Below are 26,441 nucleotides of genomic sequence, written 5' to 3' on the forward strand. Positions count from 1 at the left end.
CACCCTGGGAATTTTTGGCCAGCGTATATACAGAGCAATGATGGGGAAAATCGCTGGGCTGAAAATCGCTCATTGCACACACACACACTGAGCGATTTCCGCCCATCCAAAATATTGTCGCGGGTGTGGAAGGCTTTCCATAGTGGGATGCTGTGGAAAGACATTCGCCCCATGGCTCAGCTGCTGGTAATAACAGCAGATGAGTGGCAGTGGCCGGCAATAATGGGAGAGTGTGCATCAGCGCTCATCGCCCGGGCCGTACACACTGGGTGGCTGAAAGCAGCTCAAACAGTAAAACTGAGCTGCTTTCAGCTCACAATCGCCCACTTTTGCAGATCATCCACATCCAATTGTTGCCCTTCCTTGGCTGGTCACTCCAAGAAAACAAGGCCAGACACATTAACACAGAAATTGTACAGCTAAAGATGAATGGACAGATTGCTATACTGTATGCAACCAATTCAGAGCTGGGTCTTTTAAATGCAGAAGCTGTGTGAAATTATGCAAAAGATGCCGACTGTAAGCTTCTGTGATCAGTGTATGAAGATGCAGAATCGGATCATCTGCGTGACCATCGGGCATCTGAGGAACCCTCAGGTTACTTAGGATGTCTGATTAAATCACACTGCCAGGGTTAGTGAAGCACTCCCAGAAAACAGGGCAGCTGCAACGCGATATTAAAATTGTACAGTGCGAGTCTTACAAACCGAAAATCGGGTCCCATCGGGCATCTGAGGAACCCTCAGGTTACTTAGGATGTCTGATTAAATCACACTGCCAGGGTTAGTGAAGCACTCCCAGAAAACAGGGCAGCTGCAACGCGATATTAAAATTGTACAGTGCGAGTCTTACAAAACGAAAATCGGGTCCCATCGCATCCCATTGCATACCTTAATTAGTGGTATGCAATGGCATACGATGGGCGCCATGCTAGGAAACAAGTACCAATTATCCTATGAATATTGATGTGGTATAACAAATGGAAAATAGAGAGATTTGAATACTTTTGAACATACAAAAATTAGAACATGCACTTCCCCACCACAAAATCCCTAATTACCAATATAGAAAATTTTTCCATATATATCCATTCTCCATATTGTGGCTTGAATGGATAGGATCTAGATTTTTACATAGCACTGGACGAAAGTATTGCATACTGCAGTGGTTCCCAAACTGTGTGCCATGGCTCCCTGGGGTGCCTTGGAACAGTTGCAGGGGAGCCCTGGGCTGGTGGTCCAGGACCAATTCAAATTAATTATGGTTAATTATTTATGTGCAAAACCAGTGCTGGTGGCTGCCAATAATAAAATATGTACAAACAGAAGCGAATCCTGTCTTTAACACATAACTGACCCTGGGAATCACATATAAACCCAATATAATAAAATTTTGTGTGGTCTAGGGGTGCCGTGAAAAAATGTTGATACCCTTAGGGTGATTCAAAAAAGATTGGGAACCACTGGCATACTGTATAAATTCTTCATATCCCTCAGATGACACCTCTAAGTACAATAACATGCGTTGGTTATAGTCCTTTGATGTGGGGCCACAGTTGCAATGCATGCTACTCTACCCTTTAACACTGCAGCTCTTAACCGGTTAATTGCCGTTTTTATCCTTTTAAAACTGTCAGAGCTGCAGTGTGAAAGCACCAGTCTGCATTTACCGGTTACAAATAACCGGTATTTGCAAAGGGGTAAAAAGCAGAGTCCTAAATGGTTCAGAGTAGTTTTTTTATGCAGTGTGAACGGCTCTGAACCGGTATATATGACTCAGGGGGAGATTCTCTATGCAAGAAATGCGGTAAAAACCCTGTTATCGGGTTTTTACCGCATTTTGGGATGCTGTAAGCATCCCCTGCCGGGTCAACGCGGCGGGGGGCATCGCCAGAAAAATCTGGCGATGCCCCATAGAAGCCGATGGGCTTCTACTGCATCCCGCCGCCGCCCCGCACGGACCCCCGCCGCCCCGCATCGCCCCCTCCTCCCTCACCTGTGTCCGGGCAGCACAGCGCAGTGCTGCCCGGACCTTTGACTTCCTCCCTGCACTGATCCTCTTCCGGGTGCAGGGAGGAGGAGAGCCCGGCGCAGCGCCGGGGTGTGTGAGGGAGGGGGGAGCCGCCAGGACCTGCTGGGACCCGGCGACTCTCACTGCAAAGGACAGCTCTTAACGCAAGAGCTGTCCTTTGCTATAATTATCGCATATGTTAGAACATATGCGATAATTATAAATGCGATGGGGGGCGGAGATTCTTAGAGAATCTCCCCCTCAGGCAGTAGCTATGAGAGCGCAGTGCATATGTAATGAGCCACTCATTACATATGCGCATATATAATAAGAGGCTCATTCATATGCACTGTGCTCATTACATATGCACTATGCTGTCTTAAAGCTACTGTCTGTCCTGCTTTCACACTGCAAATCTGCTTGAGACCCGGTATTCATGTGCGGCGTGAAAGGGGTTTAAAACGGGTTTTAAATACGTTTCAAAATACTTATTTCTATTTGTTGTAAAATACATAGACATATAATTCAGGGTTGCCGACTCTCCCGGAATGTCAGTGAGACTCCCGGAATCCTGGGACATCTCACGGACTCCCGGAAGAGGGCCCCTTTCTCCCGCAGCTGCTGGTGTCCTGGTGTTTTTCCGCAATCTGTGCTGTAATGTCCCCAAAACACCCGTGCCCGGCATACAGCGGCAGTATACAATCTCTGCTGCCACTTGCTGGTGGTGCGGGGACCAAGCCGACCAGCAGAGTGCAGCACGTCCCGGAGATAGACCGCTGCCTTGGCTGCAGGGTGGATGGAGATGCCACGGGTTGCTGCTGTGCTGCCGTCGGGGTGTAGCAGGAAACGGTTGTTGGGCTGCCACTACACCGCCAAACAGTACCCGGCTGTTATCAGGAGACCCCGATCAGCTGCAGCCTGGAGGCCTTCAAAAGGTAGCTTCCCGGGGGGGGTACATGTGCTGTGCATAGGGATGCCCGGGAATGTCCACACACTGCTCTGCCGTGTATAACAGCACATGTGTGGAAGGTGCTCACTCTAAACATAATGTGCTCACTCTATACACCTATATAATGTGCCCAGGCACACTATACCATGGTTGCTGACTCTTCCTTAATCCTGTGACATCTCACAAATTCCTGGAAGAGAACTCCTTTCTCCCGCAGCTGCCACTTCGCTTCCTTGATGTGTACTGCGCATTCGCTAGATAACTGCGATGCCGCTGCCAACACCCCCTGGCAATGCAAGGCCCGCCCCCTGGCTTTGACTTTTCTCCCTGAAATTATTTTTTGAAAGTAGGCAACCCTGATATAATTGCACATAAGCAGGGCCATTAATATATCAATGGGGCCCAGATACTGTGCAGCATGTGGTCAAATCTGGGAGGTGTGGCCACAAGAAAACATAATAGCTCAATGCGATGTTGCAAACCCCCACTGTGTCCCTCCAACAGGCCTTGTCTTGGTATTTCAATTTACCCCTATCTGCACTCCTCCACAGATGCCCTTTTGCAGATAACTCTCCATTTACTACAAATTTGAGTATCTCATGAGATACAGTACAATTCAGTCTGAGTAATCTGGTTCTCCCCCACTGGTTATAATTTCTTCATACTTTTGGGCAGTGAGAAAATTGGTCCTGCACAGAAAACATATTGGATATAATATGGGTGAAACATGATTTACCATTTGTGCTATAAAGTTTGACCAAATGAGGATGGGCATTGGGCCTGATTCAAAGATGGATGCAGTGATGCTCAAATATGCTAATGCTATAGGATGTGTCTGCATGCAAGGCAGATTCAAGTGCTGAGTTTGAATACACAGCCTCAGATAGCCATTGTGACCTTCTGAGACCTTGAGGCATCAGCTTACTCAGATTGGCCACCAGAATTGCTTAAGCCAGGAAGTCTGTGTCCAAAGGTGCAGACCCTGGGCTCAGCACGTCTATAAAATGTAGACGACACATCCCTGTTGTGCATACTGGTCCCCGTTGCAGCACCCAAATGCTGCTGCATATTAATCATGCTGCATATAAGGGGGACTGCGAGTGATCTACATATCCTGTGCATGTGACAGTCTCCATAAATAAACAACCAGTTTGCGTACATCACTAATACCCCTTTCACATTGCAGCTTTAACACAGTATATTGCCGTTTTTTACCATTTTAAAACCTGGACAGCTGCAATGTGAAAGTTCCATTGTCAATTTACCGGTTACAGAATACCGGTATTTTGAAACGTGTTAAAAGCAGGATCCTACACGTTTAAAAAAGTGATGGGAAAAAACGGCATTGAAACGGTAATACCCCTTTCAGACAGCACTTAAACGGGTAATATACAATTTAAGCTATGTGGTGTGAAAGGGGTTAAGGCTGTCTGACCCATTTTTTTTTTTAAACGTTTCAAAGTACCGGGTCAATGCCGTTTATGCGATGTGAAAGCAGTTTAACTCATGAACATTGGGTTTAAACACTTTAGTTTTGTGCCCAGGATGCAGTTTATTCATTTTATTGCTGGATCAACTGTTCAATTGATTCTCCAGGATGAAAAAACAAACACTGTTCAATTGATTACAATTTGAGTGTATTAATATTATGGTAGCAATTTTACATTTGTATCGTTGTTGATGAGGTTTTTTATAACAAATGTATAATCACATAAAACCAGATTACATATTTAACCCTTTGAGTGCCATCGTTGCTGTGAGAGATCCTCAAAATAAATGCCAGCATTGCTCACAGCAACTGTTCTTTTTTTGGGTACAATATCTAACTAAACTTCAATTAATTGACTTGGCTGTATTTGGATTTATTTAAAAAAAGAACAGTCACTATCAGCAATGCTGGCATTTTTAGGGGATATTTCGAAGATCTCTCACAGCAGCATTGGCACTCAAAGGGTTAATAATCAGAGTCACATGTCACTTAGCCTATAGTTCTGTGTTTTGATTTTTTTTTGTCCTTTTGTGGTTTGCTGCCTTGCTCTAACAGCTTAGACATGTGGAGATTATACTGATTTTATTTTTATTTTTTTCAAATGTATTGTATTTCCTATTTAAGCTTTCATAAACTGATTTCTCTAATTTCCTTATACAACTGTTATTTGCTGATGAAAAAATAACTTTTTGCCATACATGTTGTGCAAGCGAGACCTCATCTCTCACTCTGTGTTGCACCTAAACAGAGGTATGGACCACTCTACACCGTTATAAGACCTTACATGTAGCAATTGGATATCAACTGAATTTACGTGTTCCTTAGAAGATGCATCCATCGCTATGGTATGATTATTCTGTTTTTCTTTCAATTATCCTGGTGACACAGCTTCACATTGGGATGTAGGAGGGTCCGAAGGAACCAGGCACCTATGCTAAAGCTTTGAGAGGTAGTCTCCTCCCTTCTGCATCCCAGAATCCCCAGTTCGTATTAGGTGCCCACCGGAGTGGGTGCTTTGCTGAAGCTGGGCTGCAAAAGCAGCCAGAAGAAGCTAGGTGTTTGTTATTTTATTAATTTTACACTTAGGTAGGAAACAGTGTGAGGATTCTAGGAGGGGGGGGGGGGGGGGGGGTCATGGGGAATGTGCGCTCCGTGATGGCGGCCGCCATTTTATACAGGGTTAACAAGCTGAAACTCTGCGGAGAAAGCAGCTTGTCACAGGAGCCTGCGGGCGAGTCCAAGTGATCCCGGCTTGAGGGGAGAAACTAGGATGAGGAGAATATGCATAATAGGAGCAGCTACAGGAGGTAGTTCGCGCCAGTGAGCAACAGACCCCGCTGTAGCAGGGACAAGTTGGTCTCTTCCTGCTACTCTGTTTTTTGGCGCCTTTGGAAATGCTGACTGCGGAGCTGAAGGGATTCCTGCAGAGTATTGCATTTCTCCTGGGCATCGCCATCCCCGCTGACCAGATAAGGGTCTTAAAGCTGCAGACAGAAAAGTATTCTGGCATATATTGACTTTGTACTATACGCCTGACATTTTGCACTGTGTGTTTTGAACAGAAGGGCATTCTGCAGTTGTGGGGGAGGGAGCCCTTTCCACATTGAGTAACTGTAGAGTATGTGATTTGCAATTAACCCATGAACAGATGACTCAAGGGGATATTTGCCCTGTATGTGCTGCTGTCTCCAGGAGAGCACTTGCTCAGAGGGTGGAACAGCCAGAACCAGCGTGGGCTGCGGCCCTGGGCAGGTCAGTTACTGCTTTGGTACAGGTATTTAATAGGCAGAGGGATGAGCTGGTGAAGTCTCCTAGACCAGCAATCTTCTGGCTCCTTTCCCTTAACTCAAGGGGATCCAGCTTTTCTGCAGGTGGTGCAGAACACGGCTCAGGGTATTAGCAAGTGTAATGCACTTATGTATAGGTTTGCTAAGGATCCTGATGTTACATCGAGAAATTCTGTTTCTTCTCCTGTTTTGGATGATTCAGAGGAGGAGGAAGAGTGCAGGGCTGAAATGCCCTGAGAGCAGGGGGAGGAATTGGACAATTCTGGTGTAGAAGATTTGATTATAGCTGTTAAACAGACTTTTAATGTTTCTGATGACAGTAAGACCCCAGCAATGTTTTTTTTTTAAAAGACAGCATAGAGAGGCTGTTACCTTTCCTTCAGATGAAGGTTTGAGAGAACTGCTGGAGGGGGCTTGGAAAACCCCCGCTAATAGAGACTCCAGATGCCAAAAAGGTTTTTGAACCTATATCCTATGCCACAAGACCATGTTAATCTGTGGGAACAGGTTCCCTTGGTAGATGCACCGGTTGCTTGATTGTCAAAGGCTACCGTGCTGCCTGTGCAAGGAGGAACTGCATTTAAGGATCCGGTGGAGAAGAAATTAGAAGGCAGTCTCAAAGCAGTTTTGGAGGGTGTGGGGTTTACCCTTAGACCTATTATTGCTTCTGCATGGGTGTCCAAGGCTATGATGGTGTGGGCAAATTCCATGTGTGCGTTGCTGCAATCAGATTCAGAGGCCTTGGTTCTGGCTGAAAAGTTGAAAGCGTCAGCGAGTATAATTTGGAGGCTGGAGAGGAGGCTCTCAAAATGGCGTCCAGAGTGTCAGCTGTCTCTATTAATGCAAGGAGAGTCTTGTGGCTCAAGGCCTCGGATGCTGACAATGAGTCCAAAAGTCTTTAGAGGCTTTGGCCTTTAAGGGTGATTTATTATTTGGATCGGAATTGGAATCCATTATTAAACAGGCTACAGGTGGGGAAAGTACCTTTCTGCCCACACCTGCCGCAAAACAGAACTCTAGGTTCTCTACCTTTCAGTCGTCCTTTCGTCCCTCCTCCAGAGGAGGTGGGTCCATTAAGGGGCAGTCCAGCAGAGGAAAGTTTCAGGTTGGGAAAGGAAAAGCCCCAAAATCCCATTTTGGTGCCTTCAATAAGAAACAGGATGCCAAGACTGAGGAGAAACCCTCAGTACCGGGACACCTGGGCATTATTAGATCAGGATCCTTGGGTCCTGAATGTGGTGTCTCACGGTTACAGGATAAACCTGAAAGGGATTCAGCCAAGCAGGTTCTTACCTACACCAGTGCCCAGAGAGACACGTCTCAGAAGGGCCCTTGTGGGGGCGGCACAGTCTCTTCAAGAGAAGGGCGTGGTAGTTCCGGTACCTCAGGGGGACAAAAAGAAGGGGTTCTTCTCCATTCTTTTCCTAGTGCCCAAACCAGATGGGTCATTCAGACCAATTCTAAATCTAAAATCTTTAAATCTCCACTTATGGGTGGATCATTTCAAAATGAAATCCTTGAGGTCGGTTCTGTTGAGCCTGGACCAAGGAGAGTTCCTGATGTCCATGGATATTCAGGAAGCATATTTACACGTACATATTTGTGCAGAACATCAGTCTTTACTGAGTTTTGCAATAGGGGACTTACACCTCCAGTTTCAAGCGTTACCTTTCGGGCTGGCAACAGCTCCGAGGGTATTTACAAAAATGATGTCAGTAATGACGGCAGTTCTCTGATTCATAGGAATAGTGGCTATTCCTTATTTGGACGATCTTTTGTTCAAAGGGGAGTCTGCAGAGAGGTTACAACAAGACTTGACAGAGGCTATTCAGTTTTTGCAGGATCTCGGCTGGGTGCTAAACTTTCAAAAGTCTCACCTGTGCCCCACCCAGAGACTTCAGTTCCTGGGAGTCATACTGGACACACACTTGCATCGAGTGTTCCTTCCAGAGTCAAAGGCCAGGGACATATGTCAACTAGTTTGGAATGTGTTGGAGTTACCAGAACCGTCAGTTTGGCAATGCCTGAAGTTGCTAGGCAAGATGGTGGCGACATTCAAGACTCTTCAGTACGCCAGATTACATTCTCGAGCCTTTCAGTGGAACATATTGGCAGGCTGGTCGGGGAATCCCAAAACCATGAAGACGGAGTTAGTGATTTTGTCTCCAGAGACAAGGGAATCTTTATGGTGGTGGACGAATGTCGACTCTCTCCAATGGGGCCGGTCCCTGCAGAGTTGGGAATGGCTGGTGGTTATCACCGATGCCAGTCTCAGGGGATGGGTAGCTGTAGTGATGGATTTGAGACTTCAAGCCCTATGGTCCAGGGAAGAGTCTGTTCTCCCAATACATGTCTTGGAACTATAAGCGGTCTGGAAGACATTGTCCCAAGCGGAAGAAAGGATAAAGGATTTGCCTATCCGAAATCAGTTGGACAATGCCACAACTGTGGTATATTTGAACCATCAAGGGGGCACACGCAGCAAGATGGCAGGAGGTGTCTCAAATTCTTCTGTGGGCAGAGATCAATGTTCAGGCCCTATGTGTGGTGTTCATCCCTGGAGTAAAGAATGTGGAAGCCGATTTCCTGAGCAGTGAGGAGCTTCTGGAAGGGGAATGGGCGTTACACCCGCAGGTGTTCCAGGAGATTGTGGCGCTTTGGGGCCTTCCGGAAGTAGATTTGATGGCGTCCAGATTCAATCGTCAAGTACCCAGGTTCTTTTCCAGGACCAGGGATCCTCTAGCTTGGGCAGTAGACGCAATGACGGTGCCTTGGACAGGGAAGTTAGTTTACGTCTTCCCTCCCTTCCCTATGATTGCTCGAGTACTGAAAAAAGTGAAATCTCAGGGGATTTGTGTCATAATTATAGCACCAGATTGGCCAAGGAGGTCTTGGTACTCCAGCATTCAAAGTTTGTCAATAGCGTCGTGGCATCTGCCTCTACGTCCAGATCTGCTAAGGCAGGGCCCGTTTTTTCACCGGGACCTAGTTCGACTAACTTTGACGGCCTGGTTATTGAAACCGCCATCTTGAGGAAGAAGTTAGTAATAAATACCATGATTAAGGCTAGGAAGCCGGTCTCTTCAGCAAACTATTATAGAGTTTGGAACATATACATTCAGTGGTGTGAGCGTCAGAGAGATGTCTAGATTTAAGTTGTCTAGGTTGCTTGAATTTTTGCAAGATGGTTTTTCATCTGATTTGAGTCTTCAATCTTTAAAGGTTCAGGTTTCAGCCTTGTCTATTTTCTTTCAGAAAAGAGTGGCTTTAATTCCAGAGGTACAGACTTTTCTGCAGGGAGTTACAAGATTGAAACCTCCTTACAAACAACCTGTAGCACCTTGGGATTTATCCTTGGTGTTGGCAGTTCTTCAAAAATCTCCCTTTGAACCATTAAGGTCGGCTGACCTAAAATTTCTTACATGGAAATGAACCTTTTTGTTAGCCATTTCTTCCGCTAAGCGGGATTCTGAGTTAGGAGCACTATCTTGTAAGCCTCCGTTTTTGATTTTTCATGATGATAGGGCTGTGCTGAGAACAGTGAAAGAAAACTACAATGGTGAATCATGCGCTGTTGGGTAAGGTATATCAATTTATATTCTGAATAACACTGCTGGTATAAAATGAAGGTCGGACACACTGTTTGTATTTACTAACAATTTATCAGAAAATGTAGCATAAAAAATGTAGCATATAAAATGAAACACATTTATAAGACACAAGACATAACAATTATAAGGTACAATTAAATTTAAAAGTAAGTTTAAAAAACGTATTTAGTAGCAATGGACGTTTTGGGGTCTCCTCCAATTAAATAAAGCTTGATTTTTGTATCCAATTTTATTATATGTATCAACAGGCTGTTAATCCATAGCATCAGGGTCCAATGACCAGTGAGCAAGTGAGCTGCGGAATATGCACAATGAATGGCAGTCTATTTAGCATGTAGGCAAATACGCAATTTTGAAAGTATTCAGCCGTTTTAGAAAGGTGCAGGAACAAATAAATCTGCAGTAATATGAGCAAGGTTCCTTTTGCTCATTTAGAGCGCACACTGGTAAGTTTAGTTCAGAGTCATATAGAAAGATGGGAATCGGTACATGTTTAGGTCGACAGTCATTAGGTCGACATGAGTTTTTCACTGTTTTTATACCCGAATGTCTACACAGTCGACATGGACACAGTTGGAGTTGAACCGCAGCCCCTCGCATCGCTCGCTTCACTCGCAATGCTTCGGACATGGTGCCTTGCTACACTCGGCACACTATTTTATTCTCCCACCATGCCCTAGTGCACGGGTGTCAAACACAAGGCCCGCGGGCCAAATCCAGCCCGCCAGACCTCGTGATGTGGCCCGCGCGAGGAGATAGCACGCAGGGCAGTATGTCCCAGCTCCTGCCTAGGCCACCTCCTCTCACCCACCCCACCGCGGCCGCCTTACCTGTTCCTCCACTGTCGGCGGCCATGTTCCTGTAGGCACATATGTATGCGGCTACAGAAACATGGCCGCCGGCCTCCACGGCTACGTGGAGGAGGGCCCGGCCGCCTGTTCCCTCTGATGCCCGGCAGTGACAGACACTGGGTGGAAACGTCATGACGACGCCGCCCGCCCATGCGTCTGTAGAGAAGTAGGAGCAGGCAGTGAAGCTGGACCGGGAGTAGGGGACAGTGTGGCCGCAGCAAGCAGTGAAGAAAAGCTGGAAGCTGCAGCAGCTGCAGGACAGACGGAGAAACAGTAAGTGAGGATGAGGATCACACTCACAATAAAAAAAATATATATATATCTGCTGTTTCCTGAGGTGTCCCCGTGTATAATAATAATAATAATGCCATGACACCACAGGCTGCTCCTCCTGTATAATCATTTATGTGTCATGGCATTACTTTTATTATATTATACAGGGGGAGCAGTCTGTGGTGTCATGGCATTATTATTATACAGGGGGAGCAGCCTGTGGTGTCATGGCATTCATTTTATATTATATAGGGGGAGCAGCCTGTGGTGTCATGGCATTATAATTATACAGGGGGACCTACAGATACAACCGGCCCTTTGAGGGTGACCTCTGCTGATGCGGCCCCCGATGAATTTGAGTTTGACACCCCTGCCCTAGTGGATGGTAGGGCATGAAATATCACCTGTCGGCAAATGTCGGCTCAAAAAACAGTGAAAAACTCATGTCGACCTAATGACTGTCAACCTAAATCCATGTCGACATTGGCCCATGCCGACCTTAAGGCATGTCGACCTTGACCCATGTCGACCTTTAACCCGGTCGAACTTGGGGCCAGTCGACCTTCCGGGGTCAACCTAATGACTGTCGACCTAAGTGTGGTCTGACAGATGACCGTTTCCCGTTGATACATATAATAAAATTATCCATATAAATACCTATTTGATACAAAAATCAAGCTTCATTTAATTGGAGGAGACCCCAAAACGTCCATAGCTACTAAATACGTTTTTTAAACTTACTTTTAAATTTAATTGTACCTTATAATTGTTATGTCTTGTGTCTTATAAATGTGTTTCATTTTTTATGCTACATTTTCTGATAAATTGTTACTAAATACAAACGGTGTGTCCGACCTTCATTTTATACCAGCAGTGTTATTCAGAGTATAAATTGACCAACAGCGCATGATTCAGCATTGTAGTTTTCCTTCTCTGTGTGTTTTTAACGTGGGCATGGCATAACCCACAGGTGATATCTGCAGCAGTGGGTAATTGAGATACTAATAAACACCCTTTTTTTATATACAACCTCACTGAAGCGCCAGGTCTTTTTTGCAATCTGGAGTTAAGATTCTATATCTGACTCCAGTGACCAAAAAAATCTTTTTTTCTTGTGCTGAGAACAGTGCCTAAATTTTTACCTAAAGTGGTTTCTGCTTTTCATTTAAACCATGGGTCTTCAAACTGTGGCCCTCCAGATGTTGTGAAACTACAAATCCCAGCATGCCTTGCCACAGTTTTAACACTCCCTTATAGCAAAACTGTGGCAAGGCATGCTGGGATTTGTAGTTTCACAACATCTGGAGGGCCACAGTTTGAAGACCCATGATTTAAACCAAGAGATTGTTCTTCCAGTGTTCAATCCCCCAGAGGTGACTGGAAAGAGGGACAAATTAAAAAATGTGTATGTTGTTCACGCTTTGCGCATTTACAGTATGTGGACAGAGTAAAGGGTATCCGTAAGACAGATTCCTTATTGGTCTTGTATGATGTACACAAGAAAGGTTGGCCTGCTTCAAAACAGACCATTGCTAGGTGGTTGAGGTCAGTTATTGCTTTGGCCCATACTTGCCGACTTTGGCATACTCCTTTCCGGGAGAAGCCCGGAGAGAAGTGAAAGGGGGCGGGTAGAGGCTTCGTTTTGGGGGTGGGGCGCGGGTGATGTAATCAAGCCCCGCCCCCATGACGGGCTGAAGCCTCAATTTGCGGGTCCGTGGGTGGGGGGAGGGGCTAAAAATGACGCGAAATGATGCAAATTGCGTCATTTAGCCCCGCCCCCTCCCCGCAGACCCGCGAAAGTCATAGTTTTTAGACCGCGGGGAGAGGGGGAGCCGGGGCTGTAGGGAAATGCGGGAGACGCCCCCCTTCCCGGGGGACCCGATTTGCGGGACCCTCCCGGCCATTCCAAGAGGGTAGGCAAGTATGCTTTGGCCTATACTAAAGTTGGCAGACCAGTGCCTTCAAGGATAAATGCTCATACCACCAGGTCGGTTGCTGCCTCTTGGGTAGTGCGCCATGGGGCTACGGCTGAGCAAGTATGCAGGGCTGCCACTTGGTCATCTGTTCACACTTTCACCAAATTTTACAGATTCCAGGAGTTTGCATCGGAGGACGCATCATTCGTGCAAACAGTAATGAGAACTGCAAACCTGAGCATACCCTTCCAAAGGACCGGCTCTTGAATGTCCCAATGTGAAGCTGTGTCACCAGGATAATTGAAAGAGAAAAAGGGATTTTTGTAAGAACTTACCGTTCTAATCCCTTTCTTTGATATTATCCTGGTGACACAGCGATCCCTCCCTTACGCTCAGTAAGTATTGCCGCTTTCATGAATGGTCATGTTGTAATGGTTTGGTTAAAATTAATTGTGCATGTAATATATTCAGGCATTGTACTGAGTTAATGTATCCTAGTGTGCTTTTGAAGTTGAACTGAGGATTCTGGGATGCAGAAGGGGGGGCTGGCTGGCAACTTTTAGCCTAGGGGGCAAGTCCAGAGCACTGGCCCATACCCCCCATCATGCTGGAAAGCTGAATGCTTGTGCGCGCCGGTGGCGCGCAGAAAAATTAGGCGTGTGGCCTACCATAAGGGGGCGTGGCCTGTACCTTGATTGTATTGTGTACCTGCAGATTGCACATTGTGATGCTAATTACACATTATGCCGCACACCTTGATGCCCATTGCACCCCATACTGTGATGGCAATTACCCAATGCTCCCCACACCGTAATGCCCATTACGCCCCATACCATGATGCCCATTACACCGCACAATGTGATGTCCACAGTGCCAGATTTGCCGCCACAGTGCCAGATATTCCGCCACAGTGCCAAATACACATATGCCCCCACAGTGCCAGATATGCCCCCACAGTGCCAGAGACACATATGACCCCACAGTGCCAGAGACACATATGCCCCCACAGTGCCAGAGACACATATGCCCCCACAGTGCCAGATATTCTCCCCACAGTGCCAGATACACATATGCCCCCACAGTGCCAGATATGCCCCCACAGTGCCAGAGACACATATGCCCCCACAGTGCCAGAGACACATATGCCCGCACAGTGCCAGAGGAACATAATATGCCCCCACAGTGCCAGATACACATATGCCCCCACAGTGCCAGATATGCCCCCACAGTGCCAGAGACACATATGCCCCACAGTGCCAGATATGCCCCCACAGTGCCAGATATTCCCCTACAGTGCCAGATACACATATGCCCCCACAGTGCCAGAGATGCCCCCACAGTGCCAGAGATGCCCCCACAGTGCCAGGGGGCGACACACATGCCCCCACAGTGCCAGAGATGCCCCCACAGTGCCAGAGACGACACACATGCCCCCACAGTGCCAGAGACGACACACATGCCCCCACAGTGCCAGAGACGACACACATGCCCCCACAGTGCCAGAGACGACACACATGTCCCCACAGTGCCAGAGACGACACACATGCCCCCACCAGCAACTCACCATTGTTGCTGGGCTGGGGGGTCTGGGACATACAGTCCTCCTGCTCCCCCGGGCCGCTTAGCCAGTCACTGGCTGCTGGACGCGCTGGATCACCATCCACCTCCTCCAGGCCGCCCTCCTGCGCTGGCCGCAGCTTCCAGAGCACGGCCGCGGCTACAGGAAGATGGCCGCCGGCCTCCTGCACTGAGGACATGTCCTCAGTGCAGGGGGCCGGCGGCCATTTTCCTGTAGCCGCGGCCGTGTTCTGCAAGCCGCGGCCAGCGCAGGAGGGCTGCCTGTGCCTGGAGGAGGTGGATGGTGACCAGCGTGGCCCGCAGCCAGTGACTGGCTAAGCGGCCCGGGGGGCACATGGCACCCTGCCCTCCGGCCCAGCCCGCCCCTGAGAAGGGAGGAGCTTACCTCTCAAAGCTTTAGCATAGGTGCCTGGCTCCTTCGGACCCTCCTACATCCCAATGTGAAGCTGCGTCACCAGGATAATATCAGCGAAAGGGATTCGAACGGTAAGTTCTTACAAAAATCCCTTTTTTGAAAGCTATAGTTTCCAACTTTTCTTAATCAAAGTCCAGTTATATTTCTGTTCTCTTTTATCCTAATGATTTCTTTTTTCTTCTGCATGTTTTAAAATTGGCCATAAATCTTGTCAACAATTGGGCAAAGATTATTTTTTACATAATAAGGAATGGTAACAATCAGTGAATTACAGCTTATCCCTATAGAATAAGGAAAACAGCTGTATTTATACTGAGTGAGGAAAAAGCACACTGAATTCACCCTATCACAGAAAGTTAATGCTATACTTGTATATGTACAAGTCCGAGAAATGTTTATCTAAAATTACACAGTATAAAGAGATCAGGGTTTCCAGGAAATCGGCTCATGCAGACTATAATAAAAATGATTGTTAGCAAGGCATTTATGCCCCTTTCAGACCGCACTTTAAAAACGGTATATTGCCGTTTTTTTACCGTTTTAAAACGGTAATGTGTGCGGTCTGAAAGGTGCAGGACCACTTAACCGGTTAGAAAAAAACTGTTTTTTCTAACCGGTTAAAATGCAGGGTCCTACCCGTTTCAGAACCGGTATTTTAGGCTCAAAATCGGTTCTGAAACGGTATTTAGGACCCAGCCAATGAGCTGGGTCCTAAATTCAGCACAGTGAATACTTAATGAGCGCTCATTAAGTATTCACAGCACTGGAGCCCCCCGCGCGCGTGTCGACGCCCCCCCCCGTGCGTGTCGACGCCCCCCCCCCCGTGTGTCGGCGCCCCCCGTGTCGACTTACCCCGTGCCGGTACCTCCGTTGTGGATCCCGGCACTGCAGCTCAGTATGCTCGGAAAGCACTTATGAAAAAAGTGTCTTTCAGAAAATGGCTGCCCCCATACGAAAGACAGTTTTTTTAAACAGGGTTTCCTATGGGGCAGCCATTTTCTGGAAGACACTTTTTTCATAAGTGCTTTCCGAGCATACTGAGCTGCAGTGCCGGGATCCACAACGGAGGTACCGGCACGGGGTAAGTCGACACGGGGGGGGGGGGGTTGCGCCGACACGCGGGGGGCGTCGACACGCGCGGGGGGCGTCGACATGCGCGGGGGGCGTCGACATGCGCGGGGGGCGTCGACATGCTCTCGGTCGACACCCGCGAGGGGGGGGGAGCTGCATGGAGGGGAGGGCTGAAGGCTGCACTGGCTTTGACCCTGTATTTGGAAAGTTTCCAAAAACGGGTCTGCCAGTGTCAAAAAATCGGCACTTAAACGGTAATATACCGTTTAAGTGCTGCGGTGTGAAAGGGGTTTTATCTGGCAGACCCGTTTTTGGAAACGTTTCCAAATACAGGGTCAAAGCCAGTTATGCGGTCTGAAAGCAGCATTACTGTATGCTCTGTTTATAGATAATAAATGTGTGCATGTACAGTATCTGCATTTATCCCTCACTTTGGGGCATATTTATTAAACAATATTTGCAGGCAATCCCAAGAAAGCAGACATTTTAGTGGGTTAGCTACAAATATTAAGGGATTTGCCATGGAGGGACAGCAGCATATGTCTTTGGAGTCTGCTGTGACCTTGCCATTTCTAAGCCCAAAGGTTTCCATGGGAGATGCTATGCAGTCAGCAATATCAAGCTCCAGAATGCAAAGCAAGCCAGAGCTTGGCCCCGGTAACTAATGGCAGAGAGGGATCCTCTGGACAGACCATCTTAACAGCATTATGGGTCCCCAGGCAAAGCAGTGCAGTGGGCCCTTACCTACACAACCACTCACCGGAATAAAAATGTAAAAATGTCAACATTACTGCAGAGATTAATCCACATAAACATTTGGACAATATAGCAAGACTTGAATTTGAAAAACAAGAAATCCACCATGAAAATGTTCCCCTTGGCCACTCTGTGACCTCCATCCTGCAACTTTAGCTGCCCATCACTTTCTATGGCCTTATTTCTTCTGATTTATTTTCTGTCTTCTGTATTGTCTGTCACGGAGGTGGCTCCTCCCTCAGAGCTCCTCACTGGTGACATCGGGCATGATGATGTCACACCCGACATTCAGTGCGACCACTGAAGGAGGGATGCTGACCACACTAACGGTATTGCCGTGAGCAACATTTTTTTTTTTTTATTTGCTCTGCCTTAGGGTGCTCTGGGGCCCCTATGCTTGTGGGGCCCCCAGATTGTAGCCCATCCAGCCCAGTGGGAAAGATGGGCCTGCCTCTGGATCACCCCAAACTGATGCATGTGCTGGTCATCAGCTGCACATGGGCAGTCTGCACAAAGACACGGAACCAGGAAACAGTCATATCTTACTTAGCTCTTAGTACTGACTTTTATAGAGTCCAGGGCTGTAGAGAGTTGTGCTGTGTAATTTTGAGGGAGTTGCATAATCGAGGGAGGCTGGCTGCAGGAAAACAATAGGAAAGAGGGGGGGGGGGGGGGGGTGTTGTGAGCTCCTCAGGCAGGGGCAAACATATGGAAGGGGGACCAGTGTAATAGCTATACCCCCAAGACAGGACAGAGAATATGGCTGTTGCCTCCCTGACCCCACTGAAGCCCAGCACGCAGCAGCGTGTGCTAAACTGTGGAGACTCATCATGTTGGCCCTGTTGGAGCCTGTCTTGTAGCAAGAGTGTTCTCACTTCACTTTTACTTTCAAATATGACCCAGTGGGGCAGATCTATTAAGCCTGGTAAAGTGATAAAGTGGTGATAAAGCAGTGATAAAGTGGAAAGTGATAACGCAGCAGCCAAAAAGCTCCTGTCATTTTTCTAACACAGCTGATTGGTGCATTATCATCACCTTTCACTTTATCACCGCTTTGTCATATCATATCTCTGAAAAATTTTACGGGCTATGCTAAAGTGCCCAGACTGTCAAACCCGGAGAATTCTTGGGATTGCCACTGTCTGTCTCTTAGGGCCTAATTCTAGTTCACCCTTTCTGCCAAAATCCTTCTTAGATGGACAAAACCATGTGCACTGCAGGGAGGCAGATGTAAAATGTGCAGAGAGAATTAGATTTGGGTGAGTTATTTTGTTTCTGTGCAGGGTAAATACTGGCTGCATTATTTTCACACTGCAATATAGATCTCACTTTGAAGTATAACCCAACCCAAATCTAATTCGGTACTTATTTCCTAGCATGACGCCCGCGATTTTGAATGTATTGATCGGGTCAGAAAAATCGCGTCGATCGCATCGCATGCAAACCAAATCGCATGCGATGCGATCGACGCGATCAACCCGATCTTTACATTGGAATCAATGTAAAAATGGTCCCTGAGACCCGATTTTACATTGATTTCAATGTAAAAAGCCCCAAAACCCCCCATTTTAATAGAAAACCACCCTCATGTTTTAAATGCCCCCCCAATGTTAATGCCACCCCACTATTGACGTCAACCCGAAGCGTGGCGAGCGCAGCGAGTCCGCGAGGGGCGGCGGTACGCGTCCTCCGACCTTTTCATACCCCCACTATCCACGTCGGCGTGGAGTTGATTTTATAAAGTGAGGCGAGCGCAGCGAGCCACCGAGCCCGAAGCGTGGCGAGCGCAGCAAGCCCTGCGAGGGGACGCGCATAACTTCACAGGTCTACGCGTCCCCTCGCACTGTAAAGTGCATAATAAATTGGTAAAGGCATATGCGGAAGGTTTTTTTCTCTTTTGTGTTGATTTTGACAGCTGAGCAAGTGCACCCCCAAATAGTGTGCTGTGTTCTCTCACTACACTGCCGCTGCTCTCGGCACACTTTACCATTCCAAATCGGAGTCCACGTGGATGGTAAAGTATGATAACTTTTTTTTTAAATGTGTCAACCATTGGCCCGTCAACCTTTTGGCAATGTAGACCATGTGCATGTCAACCTTTTGTAAGTGATTGTCGACCTAAACATTGTCAGTCAGCCATCCGCATACCATTGTGGGCTGTGTGAAAAATTTGACAGGATCAGATTGGTTGCTACAGTATCTCTCTCCACTGTATCTCTCCAAGACTTAGCACCCTTCCCTAGGGTGGTCAATAACGATGGTGAACATTTGTCACAATAACTAATAAACCTAATTTCACCAAAGCCGAATTTGAGCACATCTCTATAACTAGTTCAGCATCCCTTGGTATAGTCACAGTCTCTTTCTCCAAAGGAAATATTTCCACATGCAAAAGTATAACACCTTAGCCATAGTTTTACTATCCAAATGCACATCTAATGGGAACAGTAACATGCGGCAAGTGAAGTGAGCCCGCTAGGGTATGCGTTCAATGTTCTGGACAGGTTTAATGATGGTCTGAAGCAGCTTAGTCATGTAATTCCAGGGTTTCTCATGTTCTGAACTTGAAGAATATATATATATATATATATATATATATATATATATATATATATATATATAAAAACACACACACAGTATATGATTCCATAGCGTGTCACAACACATACTACAGACAATTACATAACCCCCTTACCTTTTATCTCCCATAACAACAGAAAGAATTTGCTGCAGGTGATATTGGTTGGACCATGGGGCACCTGTCAGAGTATAAGCCTAGGTTTGCACATACAGTACATAGAGTAAAGCACATACACACATGGCTGACAACCACCTGGACACCTACTGTATATGAAAGCCCCTGAGCACATCACCTAAGCAGCGTGCAGCTGCTGTATGAGCCCAGCCTGACAGCTCTGACACATCAAAAAAATGCATTTAGAGAATCATTTATGCAGTGCGCCCAAAGACACGCTAGTGTGCAGGATTAACCCTTCTTGTGCCGGGTAACATAAACTTAGAGAAAAGCAATAAACCAATTGCAATCCTACTGATGCTTACGTGCACAGCGGAAGAAAGATGCGCAGTTACTGTAAAGAACGCAACAAGTAGCCAATGGCAGGGACTGACCTGGCGTAATATGGCTGTGAGGATCCGTGACCAAGCCCGGAGCCGGCATGCACTGTGCTGTGCTACACAGAGACTACTGCAGCCGCCGGGAGCGCCGAGTACAGTGCTGACTGAGGAGGAGAGCGCTGTACATTGTGTGGGCGGGTCCTTGTGAGTTAGGGACTGAGTACTGACTGACTGGCTGACCATAATGAATGAAAAATTATTATTTCATCATCAAAGCAGAGTGTTTCCCATGCTATGGTCTTTTTTATGGTTGGTAAGTAATATAAATGAAAGTTAAAAATCAGTATTACAGTATATCTATAGTTAATCTATATTAATTGTGTAATCTGGAATTATGTCATTATAGTCACCATCTAATTACTGTATTTGCTGAGATATATACTGATTAGATTATTGCATATGAATTCACTAATTAATTAATACAAATTTGAACAGAAAACGAGTGACATAGGAGATAACTCTTATCAGACATAGATTAAAAAATCAGACATAGATTAAACCCTGGAACGCTGGAACGTAGAGGAGTAGCGAGGGCGGAGTCGGTGGAGCACACGCTCCAGGCGCCGGAAGATAGCATGGCTCCGGAGCTGTTCCGGCACCAGTAGCCTGCTCACCAGCCTGCTCGCTCCCCCGCTCCCCTGCCCGCTGTGTCCGGACTCCAGGAGAGAGACGTGCTGCTATGTAACATTCACGTCTCACACACTGGACCGCTAGCCAATGGGCGCTTGCGGTCCAGCAGCCAATCAACTGGTGGCTGCTGGACCGCGAGAGCCTATTGGCTAGCGGTCCAGCGGGCAATATGAATTTTACATAGCAGCACGTCTCTCTCCTGGAGTCTGGACACAGCGGGCAGGGGAGTGGGGAACAGCCCAGCACAGCCCAGGACAGGACACAGCACAGGCAGGGGAGGGGGGGGACTCAGATGCACACTGGCAAGGGGGAGGTGGGAGGTGAGCGGCAAACCGGCGGCTGGTTGGCTGGCTAAGTAAGGTGTACTCCCTCCCTGCTGCACACCACTGCACCCACCCTCCCACCCTGCTGCACACTACTGCAACCCACCCTGCAGCACACTACTGCAACCCACCCTGCTGCACCCACCCTGCTGCACCCTACTGCAGCTGCACCCTACTGCACCCACCCTCCCGCACCCTACTGCCATCACCCTGCTGCACCCTACTGCACCCACCCTGCTGCACCCTAGTGCACCCACCCACCCTGCTGCAACACTACTGCACCACCTACCCTGCTGCACACTACCACTCCCACCCTCTCTCCCTGCTGCACACTACCACTCCCACCCTCCCTTCCTGCTGTACACTACTGGCGGTTCATTGAATTGAATTGAAAATAGCGGCGGGGAGCAAATTCAGTCCCCCTTGGCATCGAACATGAAGCCCCTTGGCATTGAGCATGAAGCCCCTGGCATTGAGCATGTAGGTAAGTGGCACTTTTGTGTCAAATGTGTAATGGGCATTATGGTGTGTTATATAGTATGTAATGGGCATTGCAGAGTATTATATAGTATGTAATGGGCATTGCAGAGTGTTATATAGTATGTAATGGGCATTCCGGTGTGTTATATAGTATGTCATGGGCATTGCGGTGTGTTATATAGTATGTCATGGGCAGTATGATGTGTTATATAGTATGTCATGGGCATTATGGTGTGTTATATAGTATGTAATCGGCATTACGGTGTGTTATATAGTATGTAATGGGCATTCCGGTGTGTTATATAGTATGTCATGGGCATTGCGGTGTGTTATATAGTATGTCATGGGCAGTATGGTGTGTTATATAGTATGTCATGGGCATTATGGTGTGTTATATAGTATGTAATCGGCATTACGGTGTGTTATATAGTATGTAATGGGCATTGCGGAATGTTATATAGTATGTCATGGGCATTGCGGAGTGTTATATAGTATGTCATGGGCATTGCGGAGTGTTATATAGTATGTCATGGGCATTGCAGAGTGTTATATAGTATGTAATGGGCATTGCAGAGTGTTATATAGTATGTCATGGGCATTGCGGAGTGTTATATAGTATGTAATGGGCATTATGGTGTGTTATATAGTATGTAATCGGCATTACGGTGTGTTATATAGTATGTAATGGGCATTGCGGAGTGTTATATAGTATGTCATGGGCATTGCAGTGTTATATAGTATGTCATGGGCATTGCGGTGTGTTATATAGTATGTAATCGGCATTACGGTGTGTTATATAGTATGTAATGGGCATTACGGTGTGTTATATAGTATGTCATGGGCATTGCGGTGTGTTATATAGTATGTCATGGGCATTGCGTAGTGTTGTATAGTATGTAATGGGCATTGCAGAGTGTTATATAGTATGTCATGGGCATTGCAGAGTGTTATATAGTATGTCATGGGCATTGCAGAGTGTTATATAGTATGTAATGGGCATTGCGGAGTGTTATATAGTATGTCATGGGCATTGCGGAGTGTTATATAGTATGTCATGGGCATTGCAGAGTGTTATATAGTATGTCATGGGCATTGCAGAGTGTTATATAGTATGTAATGGGCATTGCAGAGTGTTATATAGTATGTCATGGGCTTTGCAGAGTGTAATATAGTATGTCATGGGCATTGCGGAGTGTTATATAGTATGTAATGGGCATTATGGTGTGTTATATAGTATGTAATCGGCATTACGGTGTGTTATATAGTATGTAATGGGCATTGCGGTATGTTATATAGTATGTCATGGGCATTGCGGTGTGTTATATAGTATGTCATGGGCATTGCGGTGTGTTATATAGTATGTCATGGGTATTGCAGAGTGTTATATAGTATGTCATGGGCATTGCGGAGTGTTATATAGTATGTCATGGGCATTGCGGTGTATTATATAGTATGTCATGGGCATTGCGGTGTGTTATATAGTATGTCATGGGCATTGCGGTGTGTTATATAGTATGTCATGGGCATTGCGGAGTGTTATATAGTATGTCATGGGCATTGCAGAGTGTTATATAGTACGTAATGGGCATTGCAGAGTGTTATATAGTACGTCATGGGCAGTGCGGAGTGTTATATAGTATGTAATGGGCATTGAAGAGTGTTATATAGTATGTAATGGGCATTGCAGAGTGTTATATAGTATGTCATGGGCATTGCAGAGTGTTATATAGTATGTCATGGGCATTGCGGAGTGTTATATAGTATGTAATGGGCATTGAAGAGTGTTATATAGTATGCAATGGGCATTGCAGAGTGTTATATAGTATGTCATGGGCATTGCAGAGTGTTATATAGTATGTCATGGGCATTGCAGAGTGTTATATAGTATGTCATGGGCATCATGTGTGGGTTTATGTGTAATTGGAATTACAAAGTTCACTAAAATGTGCAATGGGCATTACGGTGTGTGGTATAATGTTGGTCTGTGCCCACTTTTCACTGCGTAGGAGCCTCACCTACTACAAATTGGGGGGGTAAGAAACATGCCCTTGCTCAGGGCGCCGTGGCACCTAGCTATACCACTGCTGGAACGGACATCAAAGGTTAACTAATAAGAAAGGTTTTTCACCACAGCTGATGGCAATCTTAAATCAAGAGGAAAGTCCAGGAGCAGAGTGCCCACTTCACCGGGAATTATTGCCAGGGCCCTATCACTCACAGGGCCCGGGCGCTAATTGCCGTTGAATCTATAACAAATGATTGCAGCAGATTATAAAATGTGGGGGGCTATATTTAATTACTGCAATGGATTATATTTGCTGGAGATCAGGAGGGGTCTGTAATGATTGCAGCAACCTATATATTTTGTGGTGCATATGTGTGGGAGGCAGCATTTACACATGCATATGAACGTGCATGTGCAATCCCCAAACATCGGGGAATGGGCTGAATTCGACCTGCTATGAGCGGGACTTAATTGGCCCCTAAATCAGTATTTTTTTATTGAACTCTCAGATACATAGGGTTAATTATCTTCAAAGTATGACTCTTGAACAGTGATACACCATTGCTATAGTGTCTGCCAAGCTTGGTATGCCTTCTGGAAGGCATTAACCGGTACGTCCTTTCAGGCTGAATTTGATCAGGTTGGACAAAAATAAGTCAGGCGGGGCCAGATCCGGACTGTAGGGTGGATGAGGCAGGGTTGTCATGTTGTACTTGGCCAAAAACTCCCTCACTTGCACCGATGTGTGACTTGGTGCATTATCGTGATGGCAGTCTCTTTGTGGACACGGAGGACCTTGTTTCTCAAGGTACTGAGCATTCCTGTGTAAAATGCACTGTTGACAGCTTGGCTGGTAGGTAGAAATTCGAAAAAAAATCATAATGGATTTGGTCTTTGGTTTGCTCATTCGGTCCTTTTTGGGGCAAGGTGACGATGGTGTATACCACTTTGCACTTTGCCTTTTGGTTTTTGGATCATACTCAAAGATCTAAGTTTCGTCACCTATTTTCAGTCATTAGGGTCACTTTGCACATACTCCAAAAGTTTGCGGGAAATAGTGTCTTTTTGAACATGAGTCAAAACTCTGGGAACCAATTGGGCAATCACCTTTCACATCACTAATTCAATTATCACAATTTCTTTTTATTTTACAGTAGTTTTTAGAAGTTCCAACCTTTCTTCTACCATTCTAACACTCAAACAACAGTGAATGTTCAAAACATTGCGCACTTTGACCACATTTTGCTCTTTACGGCTTGTTGAAGGTCGTCCAGAGTGTGTTACACCCTTAATGTCTTCTCTGTCCTCCTTGAAGAATTTAAGCCAGCAGTAAACTTGCGCCTTGGACAAGGATTAATTCCTGAAGGCCTTTTGGAGCATTGCAACCCAATTTCCCGGGTTTAAACACAAAACTTCATCGCATATCATTGCTCGAAGGTACGCTCCATCTAACACCTCAGTTAAAAAAGGACACTTCGTTTAAGGTGCCCACAGACGCATCAATTATCGAATGCGTTTTGTACTTTTTAAGCACAAATTGCATCTTATGTACAATTATTGGATGGTGTTTATGGGCTTGTGCGATGCGATGCGCGTTCCCGGGAGCCCGATATTGTATGCCTAAAAAAGTACATGCTGCACGTACTTTTTAGACTACATCTGAAATTTAACATTACAAACATGGGTTCATCACATCACATGGCATGCATCCAAGTGCACATTGCATCGCAAGCTGGAAGAAAAATTGTATAGAACCATTGTACAGACAAAAACGCATAGCACAGTACAATTGTAGCATCTGTGGGCACCTTTACAGCTCAATTCGCACACTATAAACTCTCACAAGCAACTGCCGCTGATGGAAATATGTTGCTAAGACACCCCTCCTCCCAGTGCCATACAGTGCCGCCATGCACCTGTTCTGCATGGTGTAAAAAAAATCTCATTACTTTCTGGACATTACTTTCCTGTAGTCTTTTAGTGTGTGTCCAACGTAAGATGATAGAATAACTTGACAATTGGTAAGTGCATACACACTTACCGCTGCTGGTGCTGGGTTGTTCGGCACCCCTCCTGCAAACTGTATTGTGCCCTTTACAAAGAGACAGCACATGCCGAAAGCGGACACTGAAAAAAAGGTGTATACACCTGTAGTAATAGTGCCCCTTATACACATGATGTGCCCAATAGCAGCAGTGCTGTAACTAGATATTTTGGTGCCCTGTGTCAGAAAAGGAATTGATGCCACACACACACACACACACAGTAGTGTCCATTATTGGCTATAGTAGTGTCACTTATACACAACACTCCAGCTAGAGTTCCTTAGGCACTGCGCAAGGTAGAGTCCCTTAGACACGCTGCGCAAGTTAAAACCCATTAGACAAACTGCGCCAGGTAGAGCCCCTTTGACACACTGTGCCAGGATTACTCTCACCATAATGCCATTACACATTATGCAGCACACCGTAATGGCCATTAGACATTATGCTGCACACCGTATTGTTTATTACCAGGGGCGTGCAGTGAGGTAAATGGCTGTGGAGGCACTGATACTACAACTCACATTACATTTTTTAACACAAAAATGCAGATCTGGCTCAAAATTTTTCATTTTCGCAAGGAATGAAGGAGACAAAGCACCCCAAAATCTGTGCCCCAATTTCTCCCGAGTATGGCAATGCCTCACATGTGACCAAAAAATACCAGTTGGGTGCATGGCAGGACTCAGAAGGGAAGGAGTGATATTTGGATTTTGCAGCACAGATTCTGGTTGAATGACCCCTGAAGCACCCATACAGTGGAACCCCCCCACAAGTGACCCCATTTTGCAAACTACACCCTTCAGGGAATTCATCAGGGGGTATAGTGTACATTTCAAACCCCCAGGGGTTTCACCAATTTTGATACAACTGAGCTGTGAAAATGAAAAATTAAATTTTTTCATTTTCACAGCCCAGTTGTATCAAAATTGGTGAAACCCCTGGGGGTTTGAAATGTACACTATACCCCTAAATGAATTCCCTGAAGGGTGTAGTTTGCAAAATGGGGTCACTTGTGGGGGGTTCCTAAATTTTAGCATCTTATGGTGCCTAGAAACCTACATGGTGCCTAAAAAATAATCTCATAAAAAGGAGGCTCCAAAATCAAGTAGGTGCTCCT

At 46.2% G+C, this 26,441-nt stretch overlaps 1 protein-coding gene across 1 annotated transcript in view; it reads right to left on the bottom strand.

The window, feature by feature from the left end:
* The window catches only part of LOC146080913 (collagen alpha-4(VI) chain-like), a 212,229-nt gene extending 192,290 nt beyond the window's left edge, over positions 1-19,939 (bottom strand). Inside the window, exon 1 of the mRNA XM_083188615.1 lies at positions 19,836-19,939. The gene's annotated coding sequence lies outside the window, so the exon portion shown is untranslated. The remainder of the gene's footprint in view (positions 1-19,835) is intronic.
* Positions 19,940-26,441: the final 6,502 nt, after the last annotated feature.

The sequence above is a fragment of the Crinia signifera genome, chromosome 5 (assembly GCF_055691185.1).
Source record: "Crinia signifera chromosome 5, ASM5569118v1, whole genome shotgun sequence".
NCBI classification, from domain to species: Eukaryota; Metazoa; Chordata; class Amphibia; order Anura; family Myobatrachidae; genus Crinia; species Crinia signifera.